Source organism: Camelus bactrianus, chromosome 15, assembly GCF_048773025.1.
Source record: "Camelus bactrianus isolate YW-2024 breed Bactrian camel chromosome 15, ASM4877302v1, whole genome shotgun sequence".
NCBI lineage: Eukaryota > Metazoa > Chordata > Mammalia > Artiodactyla > Camelidae > Camelus > Camelus bactrianus.
The window spans coordinates 18,146,339-18,171,908 of NC_133553.1; the positions used below are offsets into that span (position 1 = coordinate 18,146,339).

Here is a 25,570-nt window from a genome sequence, read left to right on the forward strand (position 1 = left end):
GAAGAATTTTTTAGAAACAAGTAGGAGTCACTCCAAAAAGGGGGCCCCTGGGGAGAGAAGATTAATTGACCATTGGCTACACCCACAAACAAGGAGGCATCAAACAGTTTCGCAGGAAGAGAGATGCTACCAAACTGAAACCCTTCCCCCATTCAGCTCTGAGAAGGGGACTCAGCATCACGGGGCAGGATGTCACTGCCAGGCCCCCTCCTTCCTCCCCCTTCACCTGCATCACCAGGTAGAGTGACACTGAGCAAGAGAAAGCCAGTCTTCCCTTTGAGGAGCTGCACGTTCAAAAGCAAGTGCGCATTGGACTGTCCCCAGAAGACCTGTCGGTGAGGAGCCTCAAAGTCTTGCCAACTCGCCAGGCCTGAGAAACTTCTGCTCCTGGTCGTGGGGGATTTAAACATCAACATTCCTTCTTTCAGCCTTCACTTGCCAGGTTCAAACTCTGGAAAGCTGTTTCTAAAAACATATTATGTAGGGAATTTTTTTGTCCTAACAGATGTGTAAGCAATTTGAGAGCAATCAAACAGTATAGCCTTCCGATCAAAAGGACAAAAAATTCCGGACCTGCGCTCTGTTGAATCGGGAGTGGGGCACCCACGTCACCAGGACCCGCCCAATAAGGTCTCATGTTGACACGGTGTCGCGGGTCGCAGGGCGCTCAGCTTCAAGGAGCCTCCAAGGACACGGTCACTTACTGCACAAGATGTTCAGGCACCACAATTAGAGTTAAATGAGCAGATGGCAGGAAAAATCTGCTCGCAGGGAGAAAAAAATGAAAACTAATATCACAGGGAAATTGTGCAAATTAGGCAGAGTCATCTGAGAGTCTGTGAACACAGCGATGCCGACCTGAGCCAGCCCATGGGCCGCCGCAGAGAGGAGGCTGCGTGCCGGGAGTTCAGACCAAGCTTGGCTTCTGCCTGTGACTTAAAATCCAGCTGTCCTGTCCCTGCCAATGTCCATGTCTCTTGCAAGGATTTAGCAAACAAGGCTCCTTGCTTTGAAGAATTAATCCTTCTAACTAGGATTGAAAGTTACTTCACAGGAGAGGAATTAGCAGCCAGTTTATTTTTCACCTTGACTTATATTTTAGCCACTTTGTCTTCAAAGAGGATTTCCTTGCATGTCCCACCATCAGGACTCACGGGTCATCAAATCATATAGCTCGCAGGTACCTCCTACGAGGAGGCAGAACCATCACACTCACGGGTCCTCGTTCATTAAACAAAGGCTTCATGGCTTTATAAAAGATGCCCTTTTGATTTAACCTAAATATAATAAAGATGTATCTTTTTTTTTAAGTCGCCCTGGAGCTATCAAACCAGCCAAAGAAGTGTCTCTGGTCTCTGTTACTTGCCAACTTTGGCTCCAGCTGGGCTGCCCCGTGGGGCTCTGGACTGTGACACCTGTCCGCGGCCACCCTGGCTCTGGAGAAGGAGACCTAGTTATGACATTTGACACTCCTTTGGTCCAGGTTTCTCAAGCAGATAAAATCTAATTCAAGTTCCTGACAATGATCTCCCGGAGCCGCCTCACTAACCACGAGGAAGGTGGAGCTCAGCACTAACCAGTCAGAGGACCTGGGCAGTGCTGGGGGTAACTGCTCTCCAGTGAACCACACCGCCAGTGCCCACGCCCTCCCGCAGCCCCTCCCGCTTGGAACAATGACTGGCCTGGAGTAGCCAATAAAATGGGACAGGAGCATTGCTGTGTGACTTCTGAGGCTGGGGTGCAAGTTTCTGCCTTTGTCCCTCGAAAGGCTAGTTCTGGGGAAAGCCAGGCCCTGGGCAAGACGTCTGAACATTCTGGGACGGCCCTGCTGGGAGGAAGCCCATGCCAGCATGTAGAGAAGCCACAGGGAAAGATCCAGGCAGGTGTTCCAGCCATCCATCCAAGCTGGGCCCCGGACAAGAGTGGAAAAGCCACATGGGACTCCATGCCAGTCAAGCTTTCAGATGAATTCCAGCTCCAGTCACCATCTGGCAGCACAGGAGAGACCCTGAGGGAACTGCCCAGCTGGACTCAGCCAAGCCACAGAGCTGTGTGTCACAACAACATGGCATTGCCTTAAACCACTAAGTTCCCAGCAAGAGAGAGAAGGACCTGTGCTCCGCTCATATTTCAGATCCAAGGTTTGAAACATTACCTTGGATTCCAAAGAATGTCCATCAGAATGAAGGAGGGGGCAGAGGCGGGAGGTGGTGTCATGTCATGAAGGAAGGCGGGTGCAGGGGACAAGTGCCACGTGGACCACCACCGCTACCCGAGCGACCAGACAACTCACCTGTGGCCACAGCTCTCCTGGACTCTCGTAAGTGGCACAAGTTTTCCCGTTTGCCCAGAATGCTTTCCTTTAAACATCTGCCTGAAAAAGCCTTACTCATAATTTAAACACTCATGCCCCCTCCTGCAAGAAGCCTTCCTGGCTATTTCGGATGGCCTTTCCTCGAATCTCTCTCTGTCTTTCCACTGCGCTTCATTAGAGCACCTGTCACCATCTTGTGGTGCCTTTTGCATCTTTATTTCTCTTCCAGTGGGACCCTGGAGGGCAGGGCCGGTCTCTGCATTCATTTAGTAGAGCTGCTATAACAGAGCGTCATGGGCTGGAGGCAAAACAACAGAACTGTACTGTCTCTCAGTTAGGGAGGCTGGAAGTCCAAGATCACGTTGTTGGCAGAAGCGGTTCCCTCTGGGGACTGCGGGGAAGGCTCTGCTGTCCCGGCCTCTCTCCTGGCCTTGTGGATGGCCTTCTTCTCCCTGAGTCTTCACGGGGTCCTCTTCCCTCCAGGTGAGTCTCCTCTTATAAGGACACGATTCAGACAGAATCAAGGTCACCCCAGTGACCTAACTTGATTACCTCACTAAAGACCCTCTCTCCTAGATGGTCACACCTGGAGGTACTGGGGTTTAGGGCTTCAACACATGGGTTGGGGGACACGATTCTATCCCTAACAGCATCTCATCCTTCTTGGGGTTTCCAGCTGTCACCTGGTAGGTCCTCCAGGAAGGCCAGAGAGGGAGAGAGAAGAGAGGGAGAAAGGGGGAAGAAAAGGACGAATCAGTGTTTAGAGAGAGAGAAGAAGGAAGTTTAACAGGAAAGGTGTGGGGATAACTCTGGTTAAAGAGTGGGAAACCACCCGGGCAGAGCCTCCCACTGCTCTGGAAAGGTGACCCCTGTGAGTCCCATCCTCTGGAGGAAGAGGAAAGAAATAAGACGGTAAACTATAGAGAAGACCAATGGACATGATGGGGGAGAAAAGATGTCGGCAGGACATGAAAAGAGGTTTAAAGGCTGGAGTGCAAGGAGAAGGAAAGAGAGGGGGCAGAGGAGAGATGCTGGAAATGTGACTGAGAGGTGGAGGTTCCAGTCACACATACTACGAGTCTCATTTGAGATGCTGGCAGAGAAATACAGGGACGCTAATCCTACCACTTTAATTACCAGACTAGACAGCAGTTAGAAGAAGAAACAGACAACAGGAAATAGAGAGGAACTGAGTAGACAGACGAGCACCTAATTCAAAAGAACAGAATTCTCTCTGAGCACAAAATGGGAACGTATCTGCACAAACAGGAGTAATTATAGGCACATGGACATATGTAATCGTAGCACAAATGTCTTGGGATATAGGCTTGCTGCATTTAATTGAAAATAACATCAAGAAATAGTCTTAAATCACTTTGCCTAAGACGTTATGAAGAATTCAACTATTTTAAAATGTGATGAACGAGACGGCAAAACCCAGCTTCACCTCTGATTTTAATTCTATCAGAGAAAAAAAAAATCATTTCTCATCTAACAATTGCTACATAAATAGAAAGATATTTTATAAACACAGCACCAAATAAACATCTTGATGTCTAAATTTTCTTTCTAGAAATACTTAGGTTGTGAAGAAATGGTGACAAAAATACCCCTGCACAAAGACACAACTAGTTGCCGCCTCGTACAGGGCGTCAGGGCACCACAGATGCCTCACAGCACGAACGCAGCTGTTTCTAAGTCCGTCTGGAACATGTGTCATGGCTTCTTTGTAAACAATATATTTTTTAATGCAGCCCCACAGTCCACTAGAGCTGACAATTCTATACCCAGCAGTAGCATATGTAGGGAGCGTTCAAAAGTTTTTAACACCAAAGTGAGAATTGATTCCTCCCGTTATCCCAGTGCTGGTATCAGTCACGTGAGAGGAGGCAGCGTGTGTACAGAATATTCTTCCAGCTAAACATGGGCCAGAAGTCAAGGGAGGTGGGGCAGGGGAGAAGGCAGGCGATGTGCTTAGAGATTCTGGCTTCTCATTATTAAAGTGCTGTCTGTTCACCTGCTGCGCCAACACCAAAGCGTAGGGCTCGGCCATTGCTCCCGTGAACCGGGACCGTCTGAGCATCTTCTCTTGTCGGGGATGAATCCATCATCCCGAAAGATGTCAGCATCTGCCCAAACCATTTCGTATTAGAATAAGTGGCAGATGGTGGTGTTTTTATATTTAATCAGTTCCACCAAATGCAGTTTCATCTCTTCTAAAACGAAACCATCTGCAGCGTGTAGGTGTACAGCTCTCGCTGAATGCCCGCTGCTGAAACTCTCCTCGAGAGGTAAAGCCTCTCGGCAAAGCTGACGCTGGTTGGCATGAAGCACAGTCAGCCTGGAACTCCTTTAAAATAAGCCCCGTGTTTTTAATAAATACTAGCATTTAGTGACGCTAAATATTTACGGTTTACGTGCCCTTCATCTGAGGTTTGCAAGGAAGGTTCATGTTTCCTGCCCAGTGTAGCTTTCCACCCCGTCTGGAAGCCTCTGGTTCTAAACTGAAAAGACTCTCACGATGAAACTGGTCCTTTGCCTGTGAATTGGCTTCACAGCATTTCATCAAAATAATTTGACGTGAGTTCTTCTGGGAGAGGTCAGCCCTGGCTGCCGAAGTGGCCAACTTGCTACACACATCCACACACAAAAACCCAGACACATACACACACACACACACACACACGTGCCCACGACACCAGTATGAAACATCCTTGACACATTTGTGTATCCCCACCTGTGTGGGGTCTGACCAGATGTGAAAAATGGAACGCTTATTTTGAAATGCTGGCAGGTGGAACCCCCACCCTTTGGCCACAGAAAGCATGGAGCAATCTTACCACCAACGGTAGCTTTTACTTTTATTCCTTCTAGAATTGGAAGTTTAATAAGGGTCCAGAGAGCAAGCTCTGTTCCCAGGGTGGGGGAGTGAGGGCTGGGGCACCATGTCCCCAGGATGGAGGAGTCTGCATGTGATTCTGGAGCCTTCAGTCCCACCAGAACACAGGAGGAGAACAGTGAATTTCTCCCCAGACACAGAGTTACTGTGGCATCAGCAGATAAGACATCGTCCAACCTGATGGTGTCATCGGTCCATTATCTTAAACTTTGACCAGCTTCAGCCTCTCGAAGTCCAAGTCCCTTAGCCCGGCACCCACTGTTCTTGCAGCCTGGCCCTAGCTGCTCCCCTGTCCCCCCTGCTTCCTGGATTTCCATTCTTCCAAGGGCACCTCAGAGACACTTCCACTGTCCAGCTTTCCCAGCATCTCCTGGAAGGACCCCTTTGTGGGTTCCAGTTGCCCTTTATGTCTGTTTGCAACAGAAGGTCCCGATTACGTGTTGACCCGTCTGTCTCCTCACAGCACTCTGCATTCTGCTTTATTCCCCTCCGTATTTATCCCTTTCAACTTCCTACACTAGCCTCACGCAGAGCCAGGAGGTCAGTCAAGGGCTGTGGAATGAATGTGTTGCAGGTTTTTGCTATACTGAAATACCGTATCTGAGGAGAACAGGACAGGGTTTATTATTTTTCCTCCAAATCAAGAGAAAAGAAACAAAGTAGATAAAGAAAGGTGGAGGAGGCATGAGGTGGCGTGTGAAACAGCATTCCATTCCATTGATGAAAAGTCAAAATAAAATTAAGACCCCTGTGAAAGGAGCAGACTACATCGTATTCCAAGATCTTGGAAAAAATACGCTTGTAATTAAGCAGCTTCTTATTAGTTATAACTGAGCTGGAAATTGAGTAGATATCTCAAACGTAATGTGGTCCAGAAAAATCTATTAGGTAGTAGCCGACCTGCCCGCCCCCTTCCCTGCACAGAGCCCATCACCCAATCCAGCTCCTCCTCTTGCTTTTTCTCGCTCAGGAAACGGCCCCACTGCCAACCAGCTGTTCAGGCAGAAACTTTGGAGCAGCGGGTCCTGGGAGTGGGAGCCCCAGCCCCGCTCGGCCATCCAGCCTCTGCGCACCCCGCCGACTGCACCAGCCCGCGGTCGGCACTCAGTAAGCACCACCAGCTGACCGGTGGATCCTTCCAGCACAGCGGCATTTCGGCTCTCTCTAGAAGAGTGACTTAAATAGGAATGTATTGAGACTTTTGGAATGTCCCTCCCTCTGATTCCCTTGGCAGAGACCTTTGACCCATCTCGCCCCACACATGTTGACAACAGTATCCAGTTCAAGATCGTTTGGCAGGAGGCTCACCTGAAATTTACCTGAGTAGATGGGATCTCTTTTTCTATTTTCTAAAGACCCTGAGCCTTTAGCCCTGTCCATTCAGCAGACAGACACCTGCTGAGTTGCTGCACTTTGTCCACGATCCCACGCGAGGTGCGCGCGGACAGCAGGGCTCGCGGACAGCTGAGTGGTGAGGAGACAGGCATGGGGACAGAGCAGCCTCCAGCCTGCGGACAGCTCAGAAACGCTCCCGGAAGTGGCACTCAAGTACCAAGGGCACCCGGGCATCTCGGGAAGGAGGCTCGCGCATGGACCACGCGGGAGACGTGAAACCGCTCAGGCCGTATGTCCACGGGCCTGGAAACTGGCCATCACGCACGCGGGGAACCGCAGCCTGGGTTCTAAGGCAGGTGCCCCGCAAACCTCCACCACGTGAGCTCTGCGTCTGAGCCCAGGTGGGCCGGCCTGAAGCCCTCAGTGTCCTGACCGTGTTTCCTGTCGATAGGAGTGGCTTGAATCCGTCGCATGCACTGTTTCTGCAGTTGAGGAAACAGGCCTTGGTGGCTTTCACAGACATTTAAGCAGAAATTCAGACGTGAAATGGCTTTGCGACTACAGGGCTGGAAAAGAGGGGGAATGACGTGTGTCTCCAGGGGGAGCGCTTCCTTGACCCCGCCAGACTGGGGTGTTCTGCAAGGTCACAGAATGTCTCTCTCTTTGTCCCGGATGCCGAGAACTTGGGATGGATGTGATGTGGAAGCGCAGGTCCTCTGTCACCTTTATGTTCAATGTGTCACCCACCTGCTCTCTTCTCTGTCCCCGTGGAAGTCTGTTTCTACCTGAACCTTGTTAAACTGACTGAGTCACTCCTCTTGTTTGGTTGTTGGCTGGGTGGTGACTTGCCACTTGTGTGTATGTGTGTGTGTGAGTGTGTTGTGTGTATGTTGTATGTGTGTTGTGCGTGAGTGTTGTGTGTGTCTGTTGTGTGTATGTGTGTTGTGTATGTGTGTGTTGTGTGTATGTGTGTGTGTTGTGTGTGTGAGTGTGTTGTGTGTATGTTGTATGTGTGTTGTGCGTGAGTGTTGTGTGTGTCTGTTGTGTGTATGTGTGCATTGTGTGTATGTGTGTATGAGTGTGTGTTGTGTGTGTTGTGTATGAGTGTGTTTTGTGTGTGTTGTGTATGTGTGTGTTGTGTGTGTTGTGTATGTGTGTGTTGTGTGTGAGTGTTGTGTGTGTCTGTTGTGTGTATGTGTGTTGTGTATGTGTGTGTTGTGTGTATGTGTGTGTGTTGTGTGTGTGAGTGTGTTGTGTGTATTAGTGTGTTGTGTGTGTGTGTGTGAGTGTGTTGTGTGTGTGAGTGTGTTGTGTGTCTGTGTGTGTGTGAGTGTGTTGTGTGTCTGTGTGTGTGTGAGTGTGTTGTGTGTATGTGTGTCTGAGTGTGTTGTGTGTATGTGTGTCTGAGTGTGTTGTGTGTATGTGTGTGTGTGAGTGTGGTGTGTGTGTGTGTGTGAGTGAGTGTTTGGGGGTAGGTCACCTCAGACGCTTTTGCAGAGGGAGTGATGTAATAAAGCGTAATGGTTTAAAGCTGATCTCCTTTCACCGGGATATGTTTAACAAGGCAGAGGGAGGAATAAATCCACTGTCCTGATGGTGGCAGTGACTGGGGCTCCTTCGCGCACTGGGAGTCCGTCTTTCCTGACTCCAGATGCCCGTGACTTCCGGGGGGAGGCGGGGGTCTTCTGCACCCACTGAAGGGAAGAGAAGCCAGTCAGTGAGCAAACAAATTCTTTGCTGAAGAAATCCTGAACAGGGGGCTAGAGCTCCCACCTACTCTGAAAACAATTTCGGTCACCCTAAAGAGGGAACAAAATAGGACAGGAGAAATTAGTAAATGCTTAACTGGTAAAATGGGCAAACACGTCTGGGCATAGTTGGAAATTCACAAGGATTATTCTTTCTCTTTGGCAGATGCCAGTCAGTGCTGTCTGCCCAGCATCCCTGCTCCCTGCCTCCTTTGGTAGAAATGAGTTGTACAGTTCCATCCTCTTGGCCACAGGCATGGGAGTGAGGTTGAGAGCCTGCACAGACCGTCCAGATCCTTCCTTGGCATCTGCGACCTGGACACTTGGAGAGAGCAGCTGTGTCATCTCTAAGGCCCCGCTCTGGGACGGTAAGCCCACAGCTGCTGACTAGGGCGTTTCTCACTGCTGAAAGGGAGCTCGTCCGCAGGCCAAGAAAAAGAGAGAAGCTTAGCAATTATTTCCTGAGTTTCTGTCGCCTGCAGCTGAAAGAACCCTGACTAGCATGGTCTGATTTTACAAGGTGGGGCGAGAAGCCCTGACAGGCAAAGTAACTTCCCACAGTCACAGAGAGGAGACCCCGGGCCCCCCTAGAGCTGACCCCAGGGAAATGAGTGACCGAAACCTCTCATGCGTCCCCTCCCAGCCCTCCATCTCTTCTCCTGCCCACTCTTCCTCCAGAGTCGCAGTGACAGAAAAGACTACATCGCTCCTGGAAACCTCCTAGAAATTCCCCAAACTGAGAAGCCAGCATCCTCGGAGCCCTGCTTCTGGTTGTACATATTAACACACTTCTCGTCCTTTAATAAAGGACTTCAGTGGTGAGATCCTGCATTTATTCAAACAGTGCTTTGTACTTGCCTGGGCCCCTCTCTTGCTGAAACCTCCCCGATGGCTTTGCAAAAATCGCAGCCGACTCCAGTCAGTCCCCTCACGAGGAAGGTGACAATGGGATGACCTTTCCCCAGGTCCTCTTAGCTGGACGGAGACGTGGCGTCTTGGTTCACACCGCTCTGGGGGAGCCTCGGGCTCAACCCCTGGATTACGCATCAGTTAACCCCTGTGACGTGGAGTCGGTCACTCCCTGCCCCAAACCTCTGTTTTCTTCTCTCTTAAAATGGAGAGGACAGTTGTGGGTGTTTCAGGACACAACTGTGAGGAGTCTGTGAAATCGCGTATTCTCAGCACCTCACACAGGTCTCGGTGCATCGCGGGTCCTCGTTGATGTTAATTGCCTCCTCCTTCCGGTCCCGGCTGACTAGGAAAAGACTGTTTCGCACGATGCAGGATCCTACCTGCTTCCCGAGTAAGCTACACAGGATGATCATGCCCTCGCATACATAAATATACATGAGACGGAGGGTGCGGCATCATTAGCATAATGAATATTCTAATTATGGCGCAAACATTAAAGCTGGCACCAAACATTAATCCCTGGGGAATGCCAATTGCCAAGGATGTCATTACCAACCTGTGACCAAGTGTACTGAGAGGACCGAACTTGTGAAATCAAGGAGCCATCACACTTTTCAAAACACAGGAGGAGATCAGTTACAACAGCGCACTAACACACACACATCACAGAGTCCCTTTCCTATGAGCCACTGTGCCGTCATTGCTCTTCTCTTACAATGTTACTGCAGGGACAGGTGAGGTGAGGGCTGTGAATTTAACCAGCACCGCCGATGGAGGCTTTACGCGGACCAGATGCTGGCTGGGACATTTCCCCACATCACCTGTGGCTTGTTTCTCGAACAGCTGGACGAGGTTCTCTTCGTAGCACAGTCCCGTTCTGTGCATGGGACAAAGACAAGTGAAGTGACAAGAACTGTAACCGAAACAAGAGCTAACACTGCTGCTGGGTTTCGGGCGGCGCTTCTGGAACCGTCTGCGTGGGTCATCACTTCCCTTCTGCCCTGTTGCCCACAAAGGCACTGACACTCAGCGAGTCATACGGCGAACCAGCGGTGGAGCCAGGACCCACACCCGGGTCATTGCTCCCAGACGGCAGGTGGAAATGCCGACAAGCGCTTCCCATCTGCGCCGGCTCACATGGGTCCACGTCAGGAAGCTCTGATCAAACCCGGCCCCGTCAGACCCCAGCCTATACTTCGCACACGGTATTTCCAGAGTTCAGGAGTTAATTTGACATAATTTCTTATGGTTCCCTTCAAGAGAATATAGGAAGAGCTGGCTGCAAAACTGAACCCGTGAGCACCGATTTAAGGATTTCTGCTAAGCCAGAGCGCAGTCTTCTCTGGGGCATAAGAGGTCTGTCCCCAGCACAACTGGCATTCAGATTTTGGTCAGTAACTCAGATGGATGTAAAGGCGGTCACGGATTATGTTTAAGGAAGACACAAAGATGGACCGGAGAATGTGCAACAGATCGGGAAGTCAGTCTGCAGGGAAGCTGGCTTTGACGTTGACTCCACCCCTGCCAGGTACCGAGCCAGCTGCGTTACCCTGTTACAGCCCCTGAGATAAAACTGCGGGTGAAGAGAGACAAAGGCAGACTCTGCAGTGGGTTAAAGAAATCAGGGTGAGGAGGGAGTCACACGGCCTCATCGTGGCTCCTGGGGAAAGTCTGGGAGATCAGTTCACTGCAAACGAAGGCTGTTAGGAGCACATTTCTCCTTCCAGTCCATCTGGGAAGTCATAGGTGTCAGACAGCCACTGATGCTCAGGTGGCCCTGAAGCTAGGGGCCATGGAAGGAGGAAAGCCAAAAGATCCAAACATCAGGGTCTTCCTGGCGACCTTCTGCCAGAAAACCACCCCCTTTCTTCTCAAAGGATCCAGGGCTGGGAGCAGGTGAGCTCTGGGACTGCGGAGGGAGGCAGAGACCCACCCTGGGGAAGCAGGTGTCCCCTCACCTAAGGGGAAGCCAGAGAAGGTGATGGATGGATGGAGTCTCAGTGGGATCTCGCTGGCCCAAGCGTAGAAAATCAATGTCAGGCGAGCAGAATTGAAGGCAGAGAGACAAGCAGGTGATTTGAATAGGAAATCCAAACTAGCAGATAAAAATAAACTTATTTATAGGCAGAAAGAGACTCGCAGACATAGAGAGCACACCATGGTTACCCGGGGGGAAAGCAGGAGGGATAAATTAGGAGTTTGGGATCAGCAGATACACACATTCACTCATGTGTCATTATTCAGCTAATGCACTTGATTGACAGGTGACAGGTGACCTGCCTCCAGCTCCAGGACAGAGCACGTGGTCCAGGCTTAGACACAGCACCTTGCTTGGTACAGAGACAGACAGAGAGGATTGAAATTAAGCCTGGATGTTTGCTGGAGCCTTCTGGAAAGAGGGCCCGACCTTAAGCCAGACCCGTGTGGATGTAAGTGCAGAGATATGTGGTGATGGCCTGAAGCAAAACTCAGACAAAACCAGAGACACATGCAGAGCTGAGGCCTCAGGTCACCTCACCAGCCTGGAGGTGACCCGAACTCCCAGGTCATTTCCGTTAAGCCCTTCCCCCATCCTCTCACGCCTGCTTTGAGGAGGCGTTCTGTCCTAGCCCTGGAAGAATCCTGACTAACAGATCACCCCCGAGGCTCCGGTCACCGTCACCGTCCCCGCCTCCACAGATCCTCTCGCCCCTGTGAAGGGCGGCGAGCACCCAGCAGCCTCACTTCTGCGGGGTAGAAGATGTGCTACTTCGCATTTGTCTCTGATGCCTTCTTGGCTGCATCCGGGGCACCTGGGTCAGACAAGTGTCTCATTCTACCTTCTCCTGGGATTCCCACAGCCTGACTCGGTGAGGGTAATAAACGCTCAATAAATAGGACTTTCCGGGTGCTTACAGCCTAGCATAACTTTAGATGCTCTGCCTTCTTTTTCAATAGAATCTTTTCCCCAAAACAACTCCTGTTCATTCCCCGGCCTTGGAAAGGCAGCATTCCTCAAAGTAGCCCTAATCATTCTCTTGAGCACTTACTACGTGCTGGGCATCGGTGCCGTGTACAGGCGAGGTGACGCAGGATCGGTGTGACAAGGAGCCCACCTAGTTGAGGGGAACAGGTTACAGACACACACCCCGTGGAGTGAGAAAGGTCAGGGCAGAGGACCCGGGTGCTGCAGGGCCCCAAGGAGGAAGCACCAGCTCCACCATTTTGAACCATCTCACCTCTCGGCCCCCTGTGCTGTGCTGGAGGGTAAAGACGTGTGAACAGACAGTGAAATCCAAGGACCGTTTTATCAGAGAACAAATACTGAAATCCATCAGTCATGGCCTCCAAGGAAACACTGAGACGTGAAGTAAATCTAAAGATACAAGAAAAAGTACACACTCCTATTGCACCATAAATAAATAGGTTTGACAAACGTTCCCAGAGTTGGCAGCTTGTTACCAGAGGCCACGAACTTGTGGCTCCACACATTTTCTTATTCTTTTTCTTTATCGAAGTGTGGCCGGTTTACAATGCTGTGTCAGTCTCTGGTGTACTGCATCATGTCTCAGTCACACAGATGCATGCATACGTTTGTTTTCATATTTTTTTCATTGTAGGTTACTGCAAGGTAGTGAATAGAGCTCTGCAGTAGAAACCTGTTGTTTATCAATCTTCTAGATGGTAGTTAGTATCTGCAAATCTCAAACTCCCAATTTATGCCTTCCCACCCCCTACCCCCACCCCGGGAACCCTTCTCTATGTCTGTGAGTCTCACGTTTTCATTTGAAAACTGATACATGCAAGAGAAGATGGTAGCACCGTATGTTCAGAAGACTATAGCTGTGACCCCAAAAGTGTGTCATCTCAGCCCCCTAGTTCCCCAGGTTCAAGCAATCAGTCCCAGTATGCTCGCTCCCCTCCCTGAAATCCCATAGCAAATTCATTCAGCGCATCCTAAAGAAACACCCACATCCCCTGCACATGCCAAGCAACATGCTTGGTGCTAACAGTTCAGCAGGTTTGTTCTCAGGACTCGGATCTGGTGGCAGGTCAAACCGAGAGGCGTGTGTGGATCACTTGCTAAGCAGCGTGACCACACTTACCATGGGTCTAGAAGGCTGTCACAGCGTTGTCAGATCCGGCACTGTTTTGTTGTGTATTTACAATATCTGCCTGGTAACACCACGGCCCCTACTTTGGGGAAGAAGTCGGCTGTACTTTTCAGGGTCCCCCAGCCACTCTCAGGCTGGGTGGTGAGGGTCAGACTGGTAAGCAGCTGGAGTCCCCAAGGGGACGGACCTGATACAGGCCAGTTAGAACCAGAGCAGCTTCTCCAGAAAGCCAGAGGAAAACAGGACACTGAAGTTTTCTTCTGGTTTCTCTGATCTGGGGGACGAAAGGCTGAAGTCACCGGGACCCACCATGTGGAGGACCTGCAGCAGAGCACAAGGCCACCTGCTGGCAGAGGCCAGGTCCCGATGACTGCTGGCACCCATTTTCCCAGCTCTAGTCACGCGAGCCGGGTGACCCAACCCTTAACTTTTCAATTGTGTGAATCAGTAAATTCCCTTCTTGGCTTAAACTGCAGAAGCGAACGTGTGTTGCCATCAAAGCATCTACATTAACAATGCACTGAATGCACTTGACTCTGAGGTAATTAATCGACTAGAGCAAGAGCCATGTATCTTTCCCTGTGTCCTCCACACCTCGCACCGTGCTCCCCAGCAGACCACTCAGTCCACACTCACCCTCACTGAGGGCAGACTCCACAGGTTGTGACCTCGAAGGGTCATTCACACGCTGTTCCCAGGCAGGATCCACACCTCTGCTCAAAGCGTTCCGGCAAAGGGGCCAACGACTGGGCCGGGAGAGCCCCGGATGGAGCTGTTCCTCAGCCTGATGAGTTCTCCCAAGTGCCAGCAGGCTCTGGGGAGCTAAGTTCTGATAAAAGTTGCAGAAGGATGAAAGCAGATGGTAATTTACTAATAACCATGATAGCTGCCAGTCATCAAACAGCTACCATGAGACAGAATCTCAGCTACACACTGACACATCTCATCTCTGTTTCCTCTCATGAGCTCAGGAATGAAAAAAATCCCACATCCACCTTCACTTTCATGGAGGGTCATGACAGCCAAGGACGGCTTTCCAAGCAGATGCCAGCTGTGCATGCAGCCTAAGCTCCGGGGCCCATCACTGCAAGCGTCTAGGAGGAGAGCGTGCAGAGGGACCAGCACCTCCAGCCCCTCTCTGGAACCATGCAGCTCAGCCCCAGCCGGAAGGTCTCCCTCTCCGCCCTGGAGATGGTCATGGGGATGGACAGAGAGAGACCTCAGGCTGCAGCCTTGTGGCCACACTGGCCAGCCCACGGCAGCAAGCTGGCCCCGACTGGGTGTCCCAGCCCTGGGTCTGACCGCCAGGGATGATGTGGACAGCAGCTGTCTGCCCTACTGGCCCTGTTCCATGCTTGATGACCAGAGGTGCAAGGACCTGGCTGAGCGGGACCAACTGCCAAGGTGGGAGTGCACTAGCTCAAGCCTCGAGGGAGATGAAGGCTGCCGGTCTCCCAGCTCTGCCGAAGCCACTCCTCCCTCCTCCCCGCCCCCAAGGTATCATCACCGGCTCGGAGTCTCACCGTGGACAGAGTCCTCCCAAAATGGCCAATAAGCTGAAACAAGCATCCACTGGCCACAGCATAAGACTGAATCCTCTTTCTACTCACTCAACAGAAAATCATTTTATAAAACTTTTGTCATATGAAGAAGCAATCAAGAAACACACAGCCAAAACACCTAGGGAAGAAAGGGACCACGGAGGTGTATTGGGCAGGTAACTAATACCATCACGCTATTCTGAACCTTTGTCGTGACTGTGGTCATCGTGACCATCAAGGTGGCCAGGTGGCCCACTGGGAGGCTATGAAAGCCGAGACGGTCTCCTCGCCATCCTTTCTGTGTAGGAGCCGCCTGTGCATGAGAGACAAGACCGACCTCCCACCTTTATGCCTACGCTCGCCCCAAACCGGCTTCTACCTGGCTCAGGTAACCACGTCACTGCACCTGGACCTCACGCATCCTGCTCTCTGCTGCCAAGCACAATGACGGCTAAACAGTGAAGCTGTGAAAGCTTTTTAATGATTTAAAAGACACTAAGAAAGAGATCATGGAGATTCACCAAATATTGGCACCCACGGTCATCCTGTAGTTTTGAAACACAAGAAACAAATATTTATTTTTAAGCAGAAAGTCTGTTTTAAAAAAAATACAGCATTGACTAACTGCAAGCACTCCCCAGGGACTTGGAAATCAGTAACATATGACCTCTCTCTTTTTTTTTCCCCCTTCGCTAAAGAAATTCAGTAATCATGTCACTGCTAATGCGAACTACTGATGATAGTATCCAGCCTCGAAATTCAATCAAGAGCCACTGAAAGTCACCTGCTCCCCTCTGGAAGGTCTATTACGTTTCTTCCTCCATCACGAGCAGAAGTGTAAACATGAGAGAAAAAATGTGTCGAGGGCACAATTATGGGGGGTGCTCTTCCAGGTTCTTCTGTTAAGCAAATTACAGAAATGATTTTTCATCCAAGGGTTGAGATTAATGTAATAAACCATAATCAAATACGATGTGGAGAAATCAGATACACTGATGTTAGATAAACACACTAAGCAAACTTTCACTTACCGAAGAACAAAGGAGTGAAAGGACAATGAGGGAAGGTTACATAACTTCTCTGTTAAACATGGGTGAAGACACACCCACGCCATGCCTTACAAAAGGCCACGGACTCACTTACGTATATGTGACTGTTCATGTTGAAACATTAAAAATACTGTGGATACTCAGCATTGCTCTATAGTTTATGGAATCATATTAAACTGTTGTACTTTCTGATCGTGCTAACTTTAATTTTGAATAATCACATCAATCTACCCAAAGAGCCTAACTTCATAAACTACCCGTGGAGAAGATTCCTGAAATTTTTATCACTAAGAATATGACATATTTAGCACCACCTGATGGTACAAAAGAGAGATGAGAATGGGCCTTAATATTTGAATCATGCAAAGAAAAATTATAATTTTTATATAAATGTATATGTTTTACAACACAGAGCCCTTTAAGGGTTTCAGCATGTGGCATAAATTTTCCTAGAAATTGAAAATTTTTAAGAGATTTTCACGTAAAATCTACCAAAATTATATTTATATAGAATATAAACTATAACTACCTGAGTATAAGAATTCACAAATCCCCTCATTATTTCTCCAAATAAAACAATTTCATTTGATCATCTAAGTTAAATGTATAAATGATATAAAATTATGTATTTAACAAAAATTCTTGAATTGCTAAGAAATATATGCCAAGAGAGAGTACTAAATATTACACATGTTGCAGTAACAAAAGCTTTCCAAAATTTGAATTTCTCTATACTTAAACACAAATATTTTTAAAACAGGATGGAAAGCTCCAGTTTTAATACAGAGAATTAAAGAAGATATTTCAACCCTCTTGCAAAATCCACCTGTAGGTTTTCACAAAACTCAGATTCATAGGCAACGCCAAACCATGCTGGATAAGGAATGAAAGTGAAATGTAGTGATGGTCAAACAAGAGAGGGGACTCCATGGCTGTGGACTTTAGACAAGGCTGAGAGGATAAAGTGGCAGATGTCAAGGGTCAAACTGACCCCCTTTCTTGGGGAGAGCAGGCAGAGGTGGGAAGTGGGAAGTTCCCATGGACTGATTTTGGAACAAAAGGAGAGCAGGATGTGGTGGGCTGGACAGGAAATCAGTCAGACCCACCATGTATGCAGGAAGCCATCTGTCAATGAGGCAGGAAGCAGAAGAGAAACTCAGCATGATGGGCAGAGTGGCTCCAGAACATTTCAGACAATTTTGAAAGTAAAGGCTGGAAAGAATGCTCTCGGAGGCCCTGTGTCCTCTAAAGAGCTCCTGCTGAGTCTCCTACCCTCCACTCTGTCACTTTGGAATGAGCTAGACCAGAAGGAATTTGCCCCCTTCAGATATAACAAATGACCAAATAGGATCCAGCACCTCGATCTATTAAAAAAAAAAAAAATACTGCATGACAAGGAAGTAAAGATCAAGTAAAACAAATAAAAGACAAACACTGACCAGAGAAATGTGGCAAAGAGGAAGCTGAAAATTGTGATCAATGGCATTGTCAACGTGTATTTTAAAAAACTAGAAAGCAATCTCCTTGCCAAAACATGACCTCAAAGCAGATACAGGTGCTCAGGGAATCCATGGTTTTACAACAACAGGAGATAAAACAGGTTGATAGAGCTCAGAAAAGATGTGGGAGAGAAAAATGAAGCCATCACAGAAATGAAGGCCACATTGACAGCAGTTCTGAAAAGTAAAGAAACTGCTGGAAATCCAGCCAAAGACACAGCCACCAAAAGGCTGAGAAGCACAATCAAAATAAAATTTAAATAATCGAAGGATCAGGAAGGACTAGGGAGAAAATGAAAGATAAGGAAGATAAACCAAGAGACCCAACATATGTCTAACTGGTACCCCCCCCCCCCCGGATGGAGTCAGGCAAAATGCATAGATTTAAATAGATATTTTATTTCCAGAAATAAAAAGTTTTATTACACAGAACCAAAAGACATGTCCAAAGAAAAACTGATGGGGTCAACGGACACATTGAAGAAATAGAAGCATAGGTACATTCTACAAAGCAGTATAAAAACCAAGAGCACAAAAATGCAAAACTCAGACATTACTGAAAGATGTATACACAGACCAAACTAATCAGACCACACAAAAACCAAGTAATTCCCAAAAGCAGAAATAATGAAACTAAATCCCTTGATCACAATGAACAAACTAGAAATTAACAGTGAAACTTAAACACACCAAAAAAAAATTCCTCACCACTAGGAGACAAACAGTTTCAATTCATGGTCAAAGAAGAAACCAAAACTGGAATTTTACTATAACTGGAAAGCTGCAATAATTTAAAAAGCTGTGTAGCAGGGCTCATGGTTACATGTACAGCAGGGCTGAGAGAAAAAGGCGTGGCATGGTTTGCAGACATTAGTAAACAGAAAAAGACAAAAATACAGAATGGCTCATCCAGTGAAAGATGATTGAAAACAGATAAGAAAATAAAGCCGAGAATAAAAGGAGGAAGGAATTAATAAGCATAAAACGTGAAATTAATTAATTAGAAAACTGAAAAACAATAGTAGTGATAAATCCAAGAGCTTACATAAATAAATAAGCTATGAATGAGCCTAATTTTAACAAATTAGAAAGCACAAGTAGGCACTGTAAGAAATGATCAGGGGAGAAATTCTAGGAATCATACAAGACCACTTATCTTTGTGGCTTTAACTAAGAATTGAAGTTGAAATATTATTTTCTGGAAAATATAAATTACCAAAATGCACATCAAAAAAAATTAAGAATCCAAAGTGACTCCATTACGCCAGAGGAAACAGAACTGCTAAAGAGCTGGGACCCCCCCAGGAGCAGTGAGCCCAGACGGTTTGACACGAGAAGTCTGGCAAACCCTTAAGAAACAGGTCAGCTCCAGTGTTCGTTCAGACTATTCTAGATCACGGGAAAGTAAGGGAGGCTGGCAATCCTTTTGTTTTTCCTTCAAGCTAGCATAACGCTGATTGAAAACAGCAACACTAACAACAAAGAAGACATGAAAGCTCTCATTTATGAATACCAGTTCAAAATTCTTGACAAAATATTAAAAGAAAAATGTACAACAACCAAGTAACATTAAACTCAAATGCAAGAATGGTTAAAATTTATTGTCAATCATTGTAAACCATCATATGACTATATCAAAAGGAAAAAAACTCAAATGATCGTCTCCATATGTGATAAAGAAGCATTTTATATGCATTACTAGCCATTTTTAATAAATATTCTTAAGTATACGGAAAAGTGGGTGATTCCTCAATATGACATAAAAATATAATATCTATCAAAAGAACGTCAACCAAGTCTGTCTGTGTGCATATTCAGTTTACATGTGTGTCAACCCAAAAGTGAGCAACGTGTTTAGGAGAGAAAATCCAGTAACCTCCAATTCAGCCAAGGAAAAGGAAGGAACGTCCACCAGCACAGCTAGGGACATCGTTCTAGCAAGAGAAGCCCATCTGGTTTGATAAAAGGAATAGAAATGAAGTGTGCAAATGAGAAAGAGGAGTTCAGATTTTATGACCTCTAACTTAGAAAATAAAAGGGAATCGTTCAAAAACTGTCACAAACAATAAGAAAAAAATTATAAGATGCAAATTTTATGTAGAGAAATCATTGCTTTTAAAAATAACGACTAGTTTGATGAGATTCAATGTACCCCCGTGCACCAAGTTCATGCTGAACTCCAGCTTTCAAGCTTGAGTAAAATTAGCAGAGTTCTGAACTATTTATACATAGTAAGTTGCCATTTGTGCCTCACTCCCTCCCAGAAATAAACTGTGTAGACACGATGGCCTCTAGACGCAGAGACTGTCTCCAGCAGGTCACACAAGACCTCACTGTGTTTGCCTCTGAGGAAGGGGCTTTGGGGAGTAGGAATCTGCAATGGGAGGGAGGCTCACTTCCATGGCATTCTAGAGGTAGCTTTGAATGTTGTATCATATGCATGTAAGAACCATCCAAAATATAAATAACATCTATTTTTATCGATAGGAGAGTGACGGATTCTTTTTGGCAGTGTTTCTCATTTCACGGTCAGTGCTTAAGGCTTCTTATCTCTGGAGCCTTAAAAGTCTCATAAAATTCTGGATCTCAAAACTTATACCTCAGTAACTGTAGGAAAAAAGCAGTAACTGTCCTGTCCTTCTCTTACAACAACATTTAAGGTTGTTTTAAATTGAAAAACAGAGCGCCATCTATTTCTATATTATTTTTGACCATAAAACATATTAGCATCATTATAGCGTGATGGTCTCATCCATTTCAGAGTATTTTGCCTTGTTCAGAGCAGAGGTGGGTAGTCTGCATGTTACCCGGTGGCCAGGTGGCTGGGACTCAAAGCCCACCCTGGTGTGCACCAGCTGAGGACCCGGGGCAAGTCTGCAACCTCACATCTCAGATGCCCCGTCTGTACAATGGTGATCACAGTTTCCTGTGGTGAGAATTGAATGAGTTAATTCTTATAAAACATTAAGAGTGACTAGCCCACAGTGAGTGGGAGAGAAGTGCCCTATGATTATTTCTCAGATTTGGGGTCTCAGTTCGGTTCTTGTGAGAAGCAAGTGCCTTCGGGGGCTGCCCGCGGAGGAAGGGTTAGCCGGGGGGTTGGGGGGCGCGTGGACCGCCTGAGTCTTTCGGTCCTAATTCCCTGTTTGTGGTTTCTTCGTGTGGGAAAGTAAGAAGACTGAAAAGCCAGAAACCTGTGTTCTCCTTCTGAGTTTGGCCTAAAGGGAACCCACAGCTTACAAGCTTCTCTTATTTTAAATGCTCACTCTCAAAAATCGACACCACTGCTTTCTTCCATTGGGTCAAGGGGGGCAGAAAATCACAGCAAAACCGTCTGTCCCCTTAGGAGAACCATCCTGATTTATATAGAGAAAAAGTAGCTGTTATCAGCAGAGTAAACTTTCTTAGGAAAAATCTCACCCTTATCTCCACGAAGGCCCACGAAGGCCAGCTACGGTGACATTTTATTCTACTGCTATTAACTGCTCAGCGATAAAAGAAGATGAAGGAAATAAACACCGAAGAGGTCGACTGACTCTTCCACAAACATGTACGGAGGCCCTCTTCTGCGCCGGGAGGTGGTGCTCACGGTTGTGCGCACAGAAAAGATGCCAGAAGTTATGCTTCTGAGCAATTCACACTTCACTGCCTCCCCAAATGTGCCAAGAACCGACGCTTTAAGGTTAAAGAGGGTTTGATTTTGTATCATATCTGTGTTTTAGAAAATACACCTTACCCAGATCTTTTCTGTACAAATCCTAGCATCCATCTGTACAACCAAAACACCTTCCCTCACTTTTTGCCTAGAGGCCACATCTCTCAAAAGTGGGTCAAGTCCCCTAGCCCGGCGCTGTCCCCTCCCCGCAGGACCTGGTCTCCTTGTGGTGGCCCCGGACGCGTCCATTACAACACCATTACAACAGCCCTTCTCCCCCAGGGGCCGGAGCCCTCATCACTGTGTTCTCAGCAAGTACAGTGCACTTTGTAAATGGTAGCTGGAGGAACGAGCAGTTCCAGAATCTTTCTGGCTTCCTCTTTACTCAGCTCAACCTCAGTTCCCCTCTGGGATTTGTACCGCACGGTCTCTGTCTTAGCTGGAATCCACTGGTGACATGGCCTGGTTCCCCCTGCCAGCAATTACCACGATAGAGAAATCAGCAGGTCACTGTGAGGCCACATTGCCCTCTAACAGACACCCGTGATTTTCCAAAATTGTATTAAAAACAGAGCATTTGTAGTGAATAAAAAGATTTTCTTTAAGAGCAAAAAGAATAAAAATCTCCAAGAACATCAGACTCTGGCGCCCTGGTTTACAGATGAAGTTCTTTGTCAGAAACCTTCCTGTCAGTGAACAGGTAGGAATTCCCTTCTGTCCTGGAAAGAACAATCTCCCAAGTCAACCTGAAACCCTGGTGTGAAAACACACGCAGGTGCGGCAGAACGAGTTTGCAGGCTGCCCTTCCCCCGCCCCCCCCCCCCAACGCCATCACCACACTGAAAAGCCTCTGCTAAGACACAGGCGGTGCTCAGGAGGTGCCAGTCGGGTGGTGCGAGCCTCCCCTTTACGGTTCTCTAAGTCGTTTGCATCTCTTTCCTTCTGCCTGTTTTTGGCCACTTTTCTGTTCTCTTGATCATTTCAGTACTGGCAGGAGGCAGCGAGAAGCACAAAGAGGTGATATTATTATGTCCCCCCTTTTTTTTCTAGTGGTATTTATGATAAAAGGCTTCAGGGGAAAGGGAGCTACATTTCTGAGCTGAAATGAGGGCTCTGAATATCCCCAGGGTTTTGATGATCCATGCAAGGGCTCGCCCCTATCTCCAGAGACATTTGATTCTAGCCAACAAGGACAGCCCAGAATCCTTTATTTCCCAAAATGCTAGGCGTTTTGTGAAATACAAGAGGACCAAAGTTAGAGCCTCATCTCTCGAAGGAAACAAGGTGTGAGATAATTATGAACCATTAAGACAGGAGACAGGACCAAACGTCCCGATCGCTAGAACAAGTGTATCACAGAAACGCCGAGAGCAGGCTGCAGGTTCCTGAGCCAGATCTTTTTTTCTCATCCCCAGAAACATCGGGGCTGATGAGAATCAGCCTGGAGTCTTGACTTTCCCCCTTCCCGATGCAGGGAACACCTGGGACAGCAACAAAGCAAGGTGCAAAAACGGTGGTGACAATAAAGACAGCCCAAGGTTTGCTCCTAACGATTCTCTGAGACCCCTGGGTGTCAGGTCAGCACCAGAATGAACGAATCCCTCAGGTCCCAGATCTGAAGCCCCTGACCTGGGACCCATCAAGCCATCCCCTGGAGACCTGGAGGCCCCCAACAGTCACCCTCTGGTCTCTGCCCTCCAAAGAACTCCACGTAGGGCACTTGGCCAGAGTGGAAACTTGGTTCAAGTTTGAAATTGAATTCTATGATGTTCGTAGATCGTAATACAGCGCAATTTTTCCTTGTTCTCTTTGCACGTAAGCTGACCTGCTGCACTGAAGCTATTACTTAAAACAAAGGCGGATGATTTATGGCCAGACTCTCCCTCATAAATCACACCCGCAGCGTGGCGCTCGGGGCCCCCAGGCGAGGCGGCACTTGCCTTTTATAAATGCCTGGGGTGAGCGCCGACGGGGAGACTGCCGCCCGCGGCCCCGGCCCCCCCCCGCCGCCCGCCCCACGTTCACCCTGTCCTGGCTCGTGACATCTGCAGGGACTTCAGACCCGGTTTTGCAGGCCTGCCACTTGGGTTCTGTTCTGTTTTTTTATTTTTCAAATGAAGAAATGTCAAAATTAAAATCTATGGCTCCGCTGCCTGGACTTTGCCGGCCACAGAAATACAGCCGTGCCACTTGTCCCCCGCCTGCAGTCACAGCTCCTTCCTGTCGCCCTCCTGGGACAGGGATGGAGGCAGAAGTCTGGACTTCACAGGAGCTGGAGCACCGGGGGCAGGAGGCGCTCTCGTTTGGCAGAGGAAGCTGGTGGAAACCCACAAAAGCCCCCTCTCCCCGAAATGCCCTGTGAGGGGCTGGGTGAGAGACACTCTCAGTCGTTGTCATGACTCCTGCTTCCGCCCAGCGCCAGCGGGGTCTCCGGGAAGCCAGGCGGAAGACTGTCCGGGAAGTAAGGATGCGGCTGCAATGCCTGGGAGAGCGGCTCAGATGCAGGGCAGCCCCTGCCAGAACCGCCTGGCGGAGGATGTGGCGTCGGGGGAGAAAAGGGTGACGCTGTGTTCTCATAGCCCAGGGTAGTGACAGCAGGTCCCTGAATCCAGATCTGAAAATACATTTATCTTTCGGGAAGGCCTGAGGACACACAGCAAGCTGGAGCTCTGAGATCCCGCAAGAACCCACCTGCACTGCCTTCTTGCAGATGCTACGGTGGGAGGGGTGGGCTACCTGTGGGCTTCTCCCTCCTGATGAGGGGGTGGGGACCCTCCACCTCGGCCACCACTGAGCCCTGTCCCTTAGGCAAGAGGTCTAACCTCCTTAGGCCTTGTTTTATCAGGCGTATGGGTTCTGTTTTAACTGCCTCCTAACTCTAAAGTTGAAATATTCTAATGTTTATGTGGTCAAGGAAGATGGATGTTATTAGACCAGTGTTGCCCAGAGAACGTTCCAGAAAACCAGCTAAGGGTGGCGTAGACCAAAATCCTTGGGAAGTGCTAGGTTTCCTTACAAAAGGCCTTCTCAGAAGCTTTTTCAGGTCTCCCCCTTTGATTATTTTATAGGGATTTTTCTTTTAACTTACAAAGAATGACATCATCATTACATAAACAAACAACATGAGGGTTTAGAAAATAAATATTAATAATCTCATCTTCTCTACTCCAACCCCGCCCCCAAAAGGTTTGGTAGGTCTCCACATCCTCTAGAACTTTTATAGATCATGACTCTTGGAGGGGGCAGAGCAAGAAAAGCGTCCCTAGATTGTTGGACCCCAGCACCCTTTTCCACGGAGCACCGCACAGGGCAGCATCCTGTGGGAATACAGCTCTGTTCCACATATGAAGGGAGATTTTGAACGAGGGCGCAGATCCGCTTGTGATGGAATAGAATTCTTTCCCCTAATTTACAAGTTGGCCAACAGATATAATGCTGTTCGGCTTCCAGACCACAGGATTCTTTCATTCTTAGTAAGATTTGGGGGAATCTTTTAAATCACCTACCTGCCTTCTCTGGAGGAGGCTCTCAGAACTGGCTTGAAGGGGTCCTGTCCACTTGGGCTGTCACCTCACCTGTGTCCTCGGGGTCTTCCTGCATTAGGGTGAAGATGGTGTGATGCCAAACTATTTCTGCCCCTGAACCAAGAGGCTTGCAAAAGATGACACTTTTATCTTTATACCCCCTGTTCCTAGAGCAGCCCTGATTCATAGCACATCCTTGGTCATCCTTGGCTGGACTTGTGGATGAAAAGAATATGACTGGGAACACTGGAGCCCTGGAGGGCTGCGCGACCCCACCCCAGGTCAGGTCATGGTGGGACTCCCTGGGCTCCAGCTTACACATGCCAGCCATGCTTTCATGGAGTGAACAAGTCCTAACAGAAGGATGACATGCAGGTGGAGACACCAAAACCAAAACCAAAACTAAAATCCAAACAATCATAATGACAAAAATCTTTGCAATAAAATCCAGGAAAAAAAATTTTAAGTGATCCCCAGAACTGTACTCTGAGCCAAACTACAGAGCACCTGCCTTGACTCACCCTCCTCAGACACGCATGTTTATGTCATCTACACACAGATCTGCAGAGAGAAGGCACGTAGCTCATAAGGTTCAAGTGCATTTCAAGATGCACTCAGTACTTGGCAGTAACACAAAGGCTGTTCTTGTGAAGTGTCTATGGAGAAAATTGCCAAAATTCAAGACTAAATTCACAGACAAAAATTCTTGGTGTCAGGGCCGCATTCCAGATATAACACAAACTCTGCACAGTTGAGTGTCCAGTCAGTGCAAACCAGGCTAACGTATACAGCAAGATCATTTGTAAACTTCAGCTGAATTAAAGCCATGTTCACACTTTACAGGATGCTGTGGGGTGGGCCCTCTGGGAAGGATTTACACGTCACTCCACTGCACGGGGAGCAGCCCATGGAGACGGCAGGCAAGAGTGTATCTTATCAGCTTTACTGGGTTCATCCAATAGCAACGGGTTCAACCTTCTTGACTGTCCATTTTTATGTT

At 48.1% G+C, this 25,570-nt stretch overlaps 2 long non-coding RNA genes across 5 annotated transcripts in view; one reads left to right on the plus strand and one right to left on the minus strand.

Moving 5' to 3' along the window:
* Nucleotides 1-25,570, minus strand: part of LOC141573456 (uncharacterized) — an 89,090-nt gene that overhangs the window by 16,025 nt on the left and 47,495 nt on the right. Inside the window, exon 3 of one of the 4 annotated variants that reach the window (XR_012499184.1) lies at nucleotides 7,658-8,242. The exons of the other annotated variants lie outside the window; for them this stretch is intronic. This is a non-coding gene — a long non-coding RNA (uncharacterized LOC141573456). Of the gene's footprint in view, nucleotides 1-7,657; nucleotides 8,243-25,570 lie in introns of those variants that run through there. 4 annotated transcript variants of the gene reach the window in all.
* Nucleotides 1,697-12,944, plus strand: LOC123619466 (uncharacterized). Its single transcript, XR_006728074.2, has 4 exons — nucleotides 1,697-2,320; nucleotides 6,184-7,259; nucleotides 8,463-8,664; nucleotides 8,975-12,944. It is a non-coding gene; the product is annotated as an uncharacterized LOC123619466 (long non-coding RNA).